The following is a 13,273-nucleotide window of genomic DNA, read 5'->3' as shown; positions in this document are numbered from 1 at the left end:
TAACCAGCAACAGCTGACAGAGGTCAAAGCTCATGTCAAAGATGAGTGGTGGTAGTGGAGCAGGGGGGGGGGTTACTTTGCAGAAAACTTTGTCAAAATACTTTTCAGAGATACTGGCCACTTGTATGAGGATGCCTGAAATCGAGACAAACAGATCAACCCTTCTCTACTATTTAAAACCAAATCTTAAGTATGGAAAGCTACAAGCCAATAGGTCTAAGTCCAGGAAAGTCTATTACATCGGCTTTTCGGGTGAACAGGGTGTTTGTTCTGCTTAGAGAAACAGTTCAACAGTACATTAAATTACACAGGCTCAGGGCAAAATGCAATTTCCCTGTGACTGCCTGACTGGAAAAACACTCAAACAATCAACAGTAAATCTATATGCAATTCGCTGAGCTCCACTCAAAACATACTGTATCACCTCATTACCCAGGCTGATGCTTGAGACAATAGAAAAGCTCTTATGTTATATAGCTGCTGTTGGGCGTTCAGATGCTGACCTCAATGCCTCTTTGCTCAACCCTAAACATATGATATTCTCATTCAGGACCCTGGACAGTAGCCCACGTAATGGCCTCAGATCAATGACAGTGCCAGGGCGGAGCCCCTCAGAGTAGCTGTATGCAAGTACTCTCTCTCTTTCCTTCTCTCCCCCTCTTCCCCCTCCCTCAGCCCCAGAAGGCCTATGTGTTCTGGGCTAATGCAGTCTGGTGGTGTGGGAACATTGATCAGGCTGGGGGGCATTAGTGAAGGTAATGAGGATGGCACCAGCTAGCCACTTACCGCTTACTTTTATAACCTCCTGTCTGGCTTCTGCACTCACCCCAACTCACCCATGTTTCCCCCATGTCTCCCTCATGTTTCCCCCATGTCTCCCTCATGTCTCCCCCATGTCTCCCTCATGTCTCCCTCATGTTTCCCCCATGTCTCCCTCATGTCTCCCTCATGTCTCCCTCATGTCTCCCCCATGTCTCCCTCATGTCTCCCTCATGTCTCCCTCATGTTTCCCCCATGTCTCCCTCATGTCTCCCTCATGTCTCCCTCATGTCTTCCTCATGTCTCCCCCATGTCTCCCCCATGTCTCCCTCATGTCTCCCCCATGTCTCCCTCATGTCTCCCTCATGTCTTCCTCATGTCTCCCCCATGTTTCCCCCATGTCTCCCTCATGTCTCCCTCATGTCTCCCCCATGTCTCGCTCATGTCTCCCCCATGTCTCCCTCATGTCTCCCTCATGTCTCCCTCATGTCTTCCTCATGTCTCCCCCATGTCTCCCCCATGTCTCCCTCATGTCTCCCTCATGTCTCCCTCATGTTTCCCTTTTGTCTCCCCCATGTCTCCCTCATGTCTCCCCCATGTCTCCCCTATGTCTCCCCCATGTCTCCCTCATTGAAGATATGAGTAAGACACATTTAACTCCAGTCTTGCCTCTGTCTTGTTCAGAGTTCCACACACAATATTTTGGGAGCAGTCACAGTTAAGTCTGTTCTATGTGCTTTAAACCTGTGAAAAGGTGAAAGACATACTACCCTTCTGAACTTATGTATGACAATACATGACCTAAATATTTGTTTAAACATTTTTTATTTACACACACACAACACACTCAACTCGTGAACACTCACAACTCAAATTGTCATACACATATCCAGTCAACATGCATTGGTAGCATGCAAGTTTACTAACCCATGTTATTACACAGTGCTTAATTTGACGTCCAACAAACCAATAGCACTGATGAAGTTCTGAAAACAGACCTGAAATAATCATTTATGTTTCAGCCATTCACTTGTGTTCGTTTTCTGCTATACGCCACCTTTTATTGGTATATCATTGTCAGAACAGCCCATCTGTCTCTGTACCTTTCCTATGCTGCTAAACTCTCTTCAGGGACTGAAGCCAACAGCATGCAGAAAAGGAGACAACCTTGTTAAAGCACTCAAGAAACCCTGTTAGGCTAATTATTTAGTACAGCTGTGTGAAAAATGTCAACAAACGGCGCCTCCCTCTACTTGAATATACTCATTATTCTTTCTTGTTTAGTTATGAGTGTGCTTCAAAGAGATGAATTAAGGGACAATTTACTCAAAAGCAATGTCTCTCAAAGGCTTTTCCCTGTAAAAGGTCTAATAGCGAGATAGACCAGGATTGAGCAATGAGGATTTTGTGAATACAGCTATATTCCTCAAGACCAAATACAAGAATCATGTTTAGTGAGTGAATGCTTCTACGCAGTCTGGGGCTGCACTTCAGAAGCAGACAAAAAGAGAGGTTAAGGGTGACCCCTACACACAGTGGGTGAGTGTCTCTCACAAGAGGCTAGGGCTGTAGGAATGTGAGACTGTGACCTAACGGGAAGTTGATGGCGACCAATGACGCACTTCAGCCCAGACACAGAGAAAGGAAGGGTGATGAAGGAGTCATGAGTTGGTGAAAGGGACACGTCATTACGGCTGACCCCATGGTGTAATGGTGAACCTCCTGGTGGGTGTCTCTGCGTTCCCCAACAATACCCTCAAGGATTCACTTGTGAGCTCACAGAGACACACACAGAGACAGACACACACACACAGAGACAGACACACACACAGACCCACATGAACAAGCCCAGTCTCACTTATGCCAATAAGCATGGCAACATTATGCACATTGCCATATAGGCCCAAGTACATAGGACCATTACTCTGGCAGGGTGAGATGATTTGCCATCCACCACCCATTAGAGGTCGTCATTTGGGCTTGTGTAATTTACGAGTTCCCCTATCCTCAACCACCCAGATTCCAAGGCCTCAGGGCATGCAGGCGCAGTGGGGTGCTAAGATGAAAGAAGGCTAATAAAAATAGCCTGAGGGAGAAGAGCCAGTGTGTTTGTTTCAGTGTGCAAGTGCCTGGGCATGAGCCCTCTTGTCATGTAAATGAAGCTTATTCAAATCTGAATTTGTGTGAGAGGAATACTCAAGAGATATAAGAAGTGAAATCCAAGATAGAAAGATGGAGAAAATAGAAAGTTTGGTGAGGGAGAGAAATTGAAACAAAAATAAAAGGACATTTCAGGAAAAGTACCCAAGCAACCGGACCATAAGGAAAAGTCTGTCATTCAAGGGGACACCAACATTCACCTGCAAATCTGAAAATTGTCATTATATTAATTATGAATACCAAGTGTGTTAAAGCATCAAGTATGCATCAAAAAGAGAGAGAGAAAGAAATAAAAAGAGAGAGACAGAAAGAAAGAAAGAAAGAAAGAAAGAAAGAAAGAAAGAAAGAAAGAAAGAAAAGGGAGCCCAACAGGCTTGAGGATCAAACCGAATCCATTGGGTGGGCCTTATTTCATTACAGTGACCTTTCCCTCAAAGGATGTAGCCACTCTGGGCGATTGTCGAAACGATGTTTGGGGAGATTGGATTTGGACGACTGATCGATTGGCCTGCGCAAAGAACACTTCAAAGAAGCTGAGACAAGACAGCTGGCCATGGCCTTTCTTTCTTTCCTTCTTTTTTCTTTCTTGTGTTTATTTTATTCCGCCTCTCTTTCCTTCTCTTCAGGGGAGTGTAGTGTGAAAGGAGGGAGAGTAAATAGTATTTTGGATTTGTCGCTCACTCCACATTAGCCCTCTTCTAATTCTATCATTTCTCTCTCCTCCCTCTCAAATGCAAACTCTATCCTTATTTATGTCCCAGATTACCCAGATTTGTGGACATCCCCCTCCCGTCTCTCCTCCCCTCTCTATCGCCTTTAAATGCTGTGTAGCCCAGTGGTTGGTCTTGGCATCATGTAGCTACACCAGATGATAGGAATCCCTTTGGGCTCAGAGCCAGTGGCACACAGAGAGGAGGGGAGTGGGAGAGGAAGAGGGAGACGGAAATATGTGAATAAATGTAGAACCACACACAGACAGCTTCCACACACACACACACACACACAAACACACACACACACACACACAAACACACACACACACACACACACAGCTTGTCTGGTCTAGACCAGGTCAAGGAGGCAGAGCTGTCCTATTGGCAGAATGTTGGTTTCAGAAATATGTACTGTCCATGCTGTTAGCTTTCGCTTTCAGAATCCCCCTGAAGGTCAAGTATCCACCTTTCTTTCCCCTCCTCTCATCATATTCTTATTTCATGGTCAGTGATGTGAAAGTGTGGTAAATTACATTATTTATCCCCTCCTACGTTCTCTCCCACTGTTCTGTAATGTTCCTGACTTACTGGGTCAGATGCCTTGCATTTGATACCTGCTAAAGCTGGATTGTGAGGTTGATGATTGTCAGTTAATGGGGGAGGAGGAGAGATGGAGAGATGGATAGAGAAAGAGGGTTAAAGAGATAGAGCTGGAGATCATGTCTGATGTGTAATTAAAGCCAGGCTCTGAATCATAGCTCATTGTCGTGTGTGTGTGCATGTGTGGTTGTGTTTGTTGTACACCCACTCATGCGAGTGTGTTACACTGTAGCTCTTTGTGAAACACACACACCAACACATACATAAAAAGCCTATGTCTGAACGTTAATCAGACACATTTCAGTAGTGAGAAAGAGGGGCAGTGTGAGGCCTTTAACAGCAGATAGTCTGGGAGCTGGCTCCTCTTGCTGACAAAGTCTGCCAGAGAAAGAGGCACAAAGGTGTTCCTCTCTTTCTTTCTATGTACCATCTGTCGTTCCCCCAAACGCACATGCGGCGCAGTTAGTTTCTGCACTGGGTATCTGACACTGTGTAAGTGTATGTGTGTGTGTTTGTGTGTGTGTTTGTGTGAAGGCATTTTGCGGTGTATCTTTGTGAGTGTATCTGTGTCCTAATTAAAACTGTACAGTTTGGCAGTCTGTCCAGTGCTGGCAGAATACTTACCTTTGAGTGTGTGGTAGTTTCAATAGAGGGAACATTCTACTGTCATTCCCTCAGCTCTGCAGTATCAAGCTACACTAATATTGCTTTTTAACCATTTCTTCTCCTCTTTATGTCAATGCTGCTACCGATTTCTGTCAAGTGACTAAAGTGAACAAAAGTTGGGTGAAAGAAAAAAACGACAAAGCTACAGAAAGTAATAATTTGAACCTGCATCCGACAACAATTTTGTTTTGGGAATGTCTGTCTGTACTGCATTTAACCTGTGGATGTCGAATGAGAGGTGATATTTTGTAATGAAGGCACAGGAAATCAACCGGAAATCAACCACTGTGGTGGGGGATAGTATGATTCAGAGAGAAAGAGAGACAGACAATGGCATTAGTACAATCAGGTTGCATGCAGATTATGCAGATTATACAACATAACATGGATTAGGGTCCATTTACAAATGTGTCACAGCTGTAATACTATGAGATAGCCTTAACTGTCAATATGGGTGAACGGTGTCGGACATTGTCACTCACGCATTCACACGCACACATACCAGAACGTGCATTCACACATACACACGTGTACATATACCAGCACACACACTCACACACTCACATACGTCCACACACACATGCACACACAATGCCTCTTTACTGTGAGATTTATTAAAGAAGTAATGATCAAAATACGTCTCAGTCTGACAGTCTGAGTTTTTAGACAACAATATGTCTCTATGGACTCTCATCAGACAGATTATTGTTAAGATAAAACACAGTTTCATTTCTTTCATAGCTTATTCAGGGCAGTTTCCATCAAATGTAACCATTTTCTCAATGATCAGCAGTGATGCATTTTTTATTCATTTCACTTACAGCTTCACAGGGGGACCAAACAGTCTGTTTATCCAAGATTCAGGAAGCTAGTTTGGAGTCATGGGAAAGTCCTCATAGGAGCATTGTGTTTGTCTCATGTTTGGAGTCTGTAAAGAAACGAAACACTGATGCCTTTTTAACTTGGAATCAGAGCAGCACGTGCCAGTTAGTTTAACATTTTCAGTGAGAGAGGAAGAAAGATTGAAATGGAGAGAGGAACAGGGGTGAGAGAGAGAAAGAGAGTGAACTGAGATGAAGGGAGAGAAAAAAGAGACAAAGGGATGCAGCCGCTGTATTGATTAAAGAGGTTGTGATTGGTTACCTAACATGAAATAGCTGGCAGACATTTCCATTGGCCTACATTGTTCCCTTTGATGGAATAAAGCCTGATCTCTTGGTCTCACCAGGACCTAGCTCAGCAAAGAACTCACATTGTGAGTCTTAGGTTAGCCAAGCACATTCAATGGGTTTTTCGGTAATGTAAGCTCCAGCATGCTTTATATGTCAGCATTTACATTGCAGGAAATGTGTTGCATTTTGTACTGTAACTGCCAATATTTTTTATTTGCTGTAATCGGGACTGTTTTGAAAAAAGATGCTGGTCTTAATTGGACATCTGGAATAAAGGAAAGCTCAATAAAACGTTTTGAAAGATAGAAGATAGTTTGAAGGAGAGATATTTTGAAATTCTAAACAAGCAAAGTGCCTGGTACAGTTCCTCAGTGTGCAAAGTATATGTGTGTATGTGGGAGCAGGGACTCTTTAAAACAACAGATTATGTAACAGTGTCAAAATATAGATTACCCCCTTGGGATAGATTGATATATTACATCATCTTCTCATGTAATATTAAGGTCATCAACTGAATCTTTACCACTGCTGTGGTCATATGATTTTCAAAGGACCGGATTGAACCAAAATGGGGAGTAAAGTGAGGATCCGAGAGACCGAGCAATTGCGAGGGCATCAAGGCTGGCATGCTCCGAGCCTGCGGGACTTTGTGGCACCCCGTGAGCTGACAGGGCAACAAAAGAGACAGGCAACAGGAGAGAGTCAAAGGGTGGAATGGGGGAGAAAGACAGACATATCGCCTGTCCTGTTCTAGGCCATACAAGATAAATAATGGGTGAGCCAATAGAAGATGGTTTAATTATAGATGGATGTCCAAAGGGCACAACCTCTGTCGAAATGTTAAAATGGGCATATACACATTTTATTTGATCTATGGTCGTGGGACCCATTATCACCCCATATTACGGTCATGTCAAGCACTTTGTGTAGCAGGAAATTTAGTGCACATAATAAATGTAATAACAATAAATTATGCAGGGAAAAAGTCATCATTTATTTTGTTCTAATGAAACCATAAAAGGGATTAAGATACCGTGTAGAGAGTGAGAATTCAACGTTCTCATTAGTAGTAAAGCAGTGTAAGTGTATGTGTGCCAAACAGGTGTGTGTGTGAAAGGTATGCGAAACACTTGTGTGAAATGTGCAGGTGTGTGTGTGTCCTCTTCCTGTCTCAGTAAATGTCACCGAGGTAAAGAGACACTCTCCTTTACAGACACCCAGAACATCTGCACACAGTCAGACTAATCTGAGGGTGAGTGTTTAATCTAAACAGGGAACAGCCCAATCAGGACATTTTGTACAAAGCGCACCACTATCTAATCCACAAACCTCTCACCCAACGCAGTATTCTCATTTGAACCAAGGTAGATTTGAATGCCCATTCTATTTATTTGTTTTGGAGCTTCACGATCAGAAGTGTGACTGGACCTCCACTCCAACCATCGCGGCCGAAAGCATGGCCATAGAGCAGCAGACTAGAGCCTTAGGGAAGAGTAGTGTTACACTGAATGTTTTATTGGCTCGTGCTAGATAACAAAGCACAACTGATCCACAGGGGGACAGAGATATAGGGAGAGAAAGGAAAATAAAATAAAATAGGAAAGGAGAAAGAGAGAAGGTTCAAGAGAATTTGTGATTGATTTATTAGTCATATTTGTTTTCAGCTAAAGTACACTCAGTATTCCAAGGAGTGAAAACCAAGCACCAATTAAATATCTGAGAAATAAGGACTACACATTTTACCCTATCAAACATTCTAGGTTTTGACATTTGTGAAATAGCCATTCAGAAAGCTGAAACACATGTAAAAACATTTGCTGACAGTTCAGGATGCCTTAGTCAACACTCAGACAGTCTTGCACGGGTAGAATAACAGTCACACAAACACACATAGTCACATGCTCTGTGGTGATCATTACATGTTGGTTCTTCAGACCTGCCATTGTTGCATGGAAAAGGTGACACACATCTTCCTCTCCCTTACCAGTAAGTAAGGACAGAATGACGTGAAGAGAAGTCAAACTTACACAAAAAGACCAGAAATCCATAGTTTGCTTGATGTGTCAAATGATAGTGAGACGTAAATGTAATGCAATGGAGTTCCATACACACAAACACACACACACACATCTTTACACACAGTGACTACCAGCAGACATCCAGACCAGACCACACAAAGCAGTTGTGTGGTACGTTCTTAGCATTCCACACCCTGGGCCCTCCTCTAAATCATCAGTGTTCCCTGGGAGAAGCTGTTTATTTTGGGTGTCTAAAATTACACGTCGGGAGGAAACCAAAATGCTCCAGTGCAATTGTATTGACTGTTTACCGAGGATGTGAAGGGAGCAAAAACTTTAACTTGAGAGTCCCTAAGCTTGGTGGGAAGTGATCAGTGATGACATGTGCGGTGTGAGGAATAGCCTTACGAAGATACGACAGCCTATATTGTATTCTAAATATCAGTTTTCATATGTGTGTACACTTACAACACGTATATATTCAATAGCATGAGAAGTTCCCATCTCCAAAGAATACAGTAGTGGATATCTAAACTGCGTAGTAGGCTTTGCAACCAGATCTTCCGTGAGCAGTAAATAGATGATATAGTAATATACACATCTAGTATACTGTGACTTTCGGAACACAGGAGCATTGTAACCAAAAACATATGTGGCCTTACAACTGTCTTACTTACTCCTAGATGGCCTATATTTAAGAACCTTAATTTTTGTTCCTCCAGTCGGGAGTACTCAGACGAAGAAGTGGAGTATTGCCCAAACGGGCATGGCTGAGGGAGGATGGGAGGGGGTTGTTTTTTCAAACTCCCTTGTTTTTGCAGAGTCAGCCCACTTAGCATTGAATTGTGGGTTTTGTGTTTTTTCCTCGTGCTGTGAGTCTTAGAGTGTAAGTCAAGGGGAGGATAGCTCAGCTCTGCAGTCGATGTCCTCTTTGTCCTCATGCAGTTTGTACAAGACTGGTGCAGATATGACACTTTTTAGTTTTACTAGTGGAAGATAATTATTCAATACAGTATCAGCATTCGTGGAAAATGTGCAAGAATAAGATGTATAGTCTTTGTCATGTGTTCAATTTGGGTTAGATCTTAATGCTCCACTGAGTAAATATCATTACATTGTTTTGTTTTTATAAAATCAATTAAATTATATTCATGAATTTACAGGCCGCACACCAGTTTCATGTTTTTTATATTTTGTTTTGAACAATGTTCAATATTTGAAAGCTGTCACATGTCCCAACACTCATCATTATCACTGCTGACATGAACAACAATCTTGAAACATCAAATTTATAAATGGTGACATGACCACACACTCAAATTTCACTTCCTCTTAGAGAAAATAGGCCAGCATAAATGGCCTTATGTGCATTTGACAAAGTTCTCACAAGCTTATTTTTACAATGCTAATGCTAATTAGAACAGATCAGATACAACTGCACAATGACACATTCAACACCTTGTAGGCTACGACATGACAACTCGCTATGCTGTTTTCTCGCTCTCATCATGGCTGTATCTGTTGTACATTGCTGTACATCTAACGTGCTGACAGAACCTGTGGTACACTACAACACCAATCTCTCAGCAAACCCTACTCTGCCGACTGCAAGGCTGGAGGTAGGGCTATCACATGACGCAGACAGAGATGGGTTTTAACCTCAGATAAATACTCCATGGGTGGTTGAACAGCAAACGGCCTCACAAGTTCTGCCGATGTTGGCTTTATGGAGACCATCAATCTTAACTGCGTTGGCTAATTTGAAGGAGAAGGGAGCAGCGAAGGTACTGTAGTGAAAAACGATGCGTCCGCCCTACAGAGGCACAGCATGACCTTGATGTGGAGATGCTGGGTTGGGTGGGCTTGAAGCTTGAGTTTAAAATTGGGTTTTGGGAAATGGAGAAATAAAAGTCAACACATACTTAAAAAGAAATCTATGTCGACAGTCAATGTTTTTCAACCCACATTGTCAACTCAGTTATTTGCTGAGTGGAGGAGACCATAGCAACACTGAAGTTCAAACTTGATTATCACCACCCTCCAACTCCATTTAAACGTCCTTGTGGACTCCATTTAAACGCAAGGGTTTAACAAGTGACAAATTCCTTGTCTCTTCTGGCTTGCCACTGCATAATGAGTCAATGGGGTGGGGTGGGGTGGTCAACCCCCTCTCAGCATCTGTCTATGGTTTTTGTCTCAAGATTAAAGAGAATAAGAAGCATCTCCAATCGGATTTCACACTGCAGAATCCCCCCCACCCACTGAACTTCAACTTCATCACAACCACTGGGGGATGTGGAGGTTGCCTGGTTAATCAGGTTCCTCGTACGTGGTTTACTCACTGCCCTGATGACCTCAAAGGTCAATCCACTGACACAGTATTAGATGGCGGTGTCAGGGTTTTACGAGTCTAATGCTTGACTTTACCTCCCACCCAAATCCCCTCGCCAAGGAGTGACCGCCTCTTCTCCCTGCAACCCCCCTGAATCCCTGTTGTCTGGCCACCACTCCCATCACGTTCTCCCCAGGGACCGTCTGTTGTGTGTCCAAACCCTGGTGCCCTACATTGGTGGTTTACACCAACCGTGCCCCCACCCTCTGGCCCACCCATACCATCTGCATCCCTCTTCAGCGCCCACAAAAATGATTCCCAGACTGGCGAGACCTAATCTCTGCCCTGCCCTTCCTAATCCCGTTGACAGGATCCAGTGGCTTGGCATGATCTCGACAATAGGGGCTTCCCTCTTTAACCCCGTCTCACTTTCCTTTTGGGGTACTTTCCTTTTGAGGAACATGGGATTTGTAGATTTGCGGATCCTCCAGTTCCCTATGTAAAGACATTATGATCTGACAGCAGGGACATGCACAGGTACGCCCTATTGCAGGGAGTCAGATGGCTGAGCGGTGAGGGAGTCGGGCTAGTAATAATATAAGATCACTTTAGAACATGCAGGGGTAAGATTAGAAGTTTTATAGGATGTTTGAGAACATCCTATTACATTTGTGCATGTTGTGTCCAATTTGATTATCAAACATTCACTTTAAGCTTCTTTGCATCTAAGTCAGAACCTGAGCATTCAGCAACTGTTCAATCTTCTTATGATAAATAATTTATCAACAATAGAATGTTGAGGATTGAAAAATATTGTTAATATTTGAAACCATTGCTTTCTCTCTGTTTTTCTGATGCAATGTCAGACATAATCATTTAGATTATTTCCTCATGAAGGTTAAGCTTGGTGTGGCAAACACCAAACCACCAAAACAGCTTTGATATGTTACTTTCTGTTGCAACAAGAAAGCCAAAGGAGTCCTAAACATGCTTGCTTTGAATCTGAGAGTAACTGTTGACTCTTGTGAGGTTATTATAAAATGATCTTCCTTTATTGTCCCCGTAAAATGTACACTGCATTTGAAATTAATTTACATTCATGTAAACAAATGTATATTTATTTTCATATTTTCTACTTTATCCAAACAGATATGTGTAAATATGTTTTTTTCTCAGCATTCATTGGTACTTCAAGCATTCCTCCCCTGAACTCATTGCATGGCTTTAATTTGGTTGAGCTCTGGTTGAGAATCTCTTAAACTCCGCCATCAGAGAGTAAACACCTCCATTACAGACACTGACTGTCTCCCCACCTTCAAGAAAAGGCTCAAGACGCACTTGTTCTTGGAGTACAACGGTACTTAGGAATGATTGGCTGTACCTGATGTTTCCTCCAGGATCACAATGACTCTTATTGAGAGACTTGTTGCTCTTGTTGTAACTGCCTTGTAACTATTGTACTCGCTATGAAATCAAAGCGACTTCATATATATATTTTTGTTGCTTCCTTTTTTTCCACAGGAGGTTCATGTTGTTTAATTGTAACTTGTTTAACTACATGCTCTCATGGTTCTTCCCTTTGGGAGTTATTTAGTTTTCACAATGTATGTTTCATGTTTTTGCTACCCGCAATGTTTGGGGCTATCTCGTTGTTATGATCAGTGACCTATGCACTTTTGTAAAACTCTCATTTGGAAGTCGCTTTGGATAAAAGTGTCTGCTAAATGCATAAATGTAAATGTAAAATAAAAATGTAATGTAAACTCAAGACATAAAGAGGATGCTAAATGAGGGCCTGTGTTGCATGTAGTTGAATGCATTTATGTTGGCATGTATTGGTTGTAAACACTTCATGTCTGTTAATGCATTGTAATTGCAGCCTTTATGTCCAAGACAAATTTCCCTAGGTACCATAAAGTCATCTTAAATCTTGAATCATGAGGCATTCGAATGCACCACAAAATCTCTAACACTGATGCTCACAGGTGGTCTAAACAATGACATGAGTTAATCATGGGTGAATCAATGTGCTATGATCCAATCAGTAGATAATGTAGCCCTAACACGCAAATACATCCTATCTCCTCTGCCAACTAAAGTGGCCCTGTGGTGCCTCTATGAGGCAATCAGACTAAATGTTCTCATTATTGCAGGGTCATAATACACGTACATGCACACATGCATATTGTACACACACAGACACGTGCATTCGCACACTCACACACTCAAACACACAGGTACATACACCCACACACAGACTCTGTCAATCAGTCGATTCTGTACTTCTGAGCAACAGGCTGACACACACACACACCCTTGACATGGTGACAAGTGATCTCTATTTATAGGGGTGACCTTTTCCAACGCAAGAATGAATGTCTGAAGGTGATCACTTGAAGCGAGTGGGCTCTGATCTCATGCATGTCAGGGGATTGTGGAGGATGAGGGGGGAGGGCTGAAAGGGGGGGGGGGGTGATTATTGCTTAAGATGGGGATGGGGCAAAATAGAGAGAGTATTGGAAAACACAAAAAAGGAAAAGAAAAATAATCTGAATCCCAAAACCTAAATTGAGTCAAGAACCAGCTCATTAATTGTGTTGGTTTCCATTCACTTTTTTCCATTCGTCAGTTTGCTTGGACACAAACAACATGGGTTGTTTAACCCAACAAGTCCACACATATGATCTGAAAATATTATTTATCAAAATGATTAAACTCCAGTTGCGGTCGAATTCGATTTTAAAGATGGATTAATGGTGGATTATTTGGAGATTATTAGAATGCATGTGAAGAGTTACAGTATGACATATAGGGGCTTTGACTTTGGACATTTTTTACCATTGCAGGGGTCAT

This window comes from Hypomesus nipponensis, chromosome 2 (assembly GCF_054491055.1).
Source record: "Hypomesus nipponensis isolate SF chromosome 2, ASM5449105v1, whole genome shotgun sequence".
Lineage (NCBI taxonomy): Eukaryota > Metazoa > Chordata > Actinopteri > Osmeriformes > Osmeridae > Hypomesus > Hypomesus nipponensis.
Note: the sequence above shows the minus strand (reverse complement) of the source record.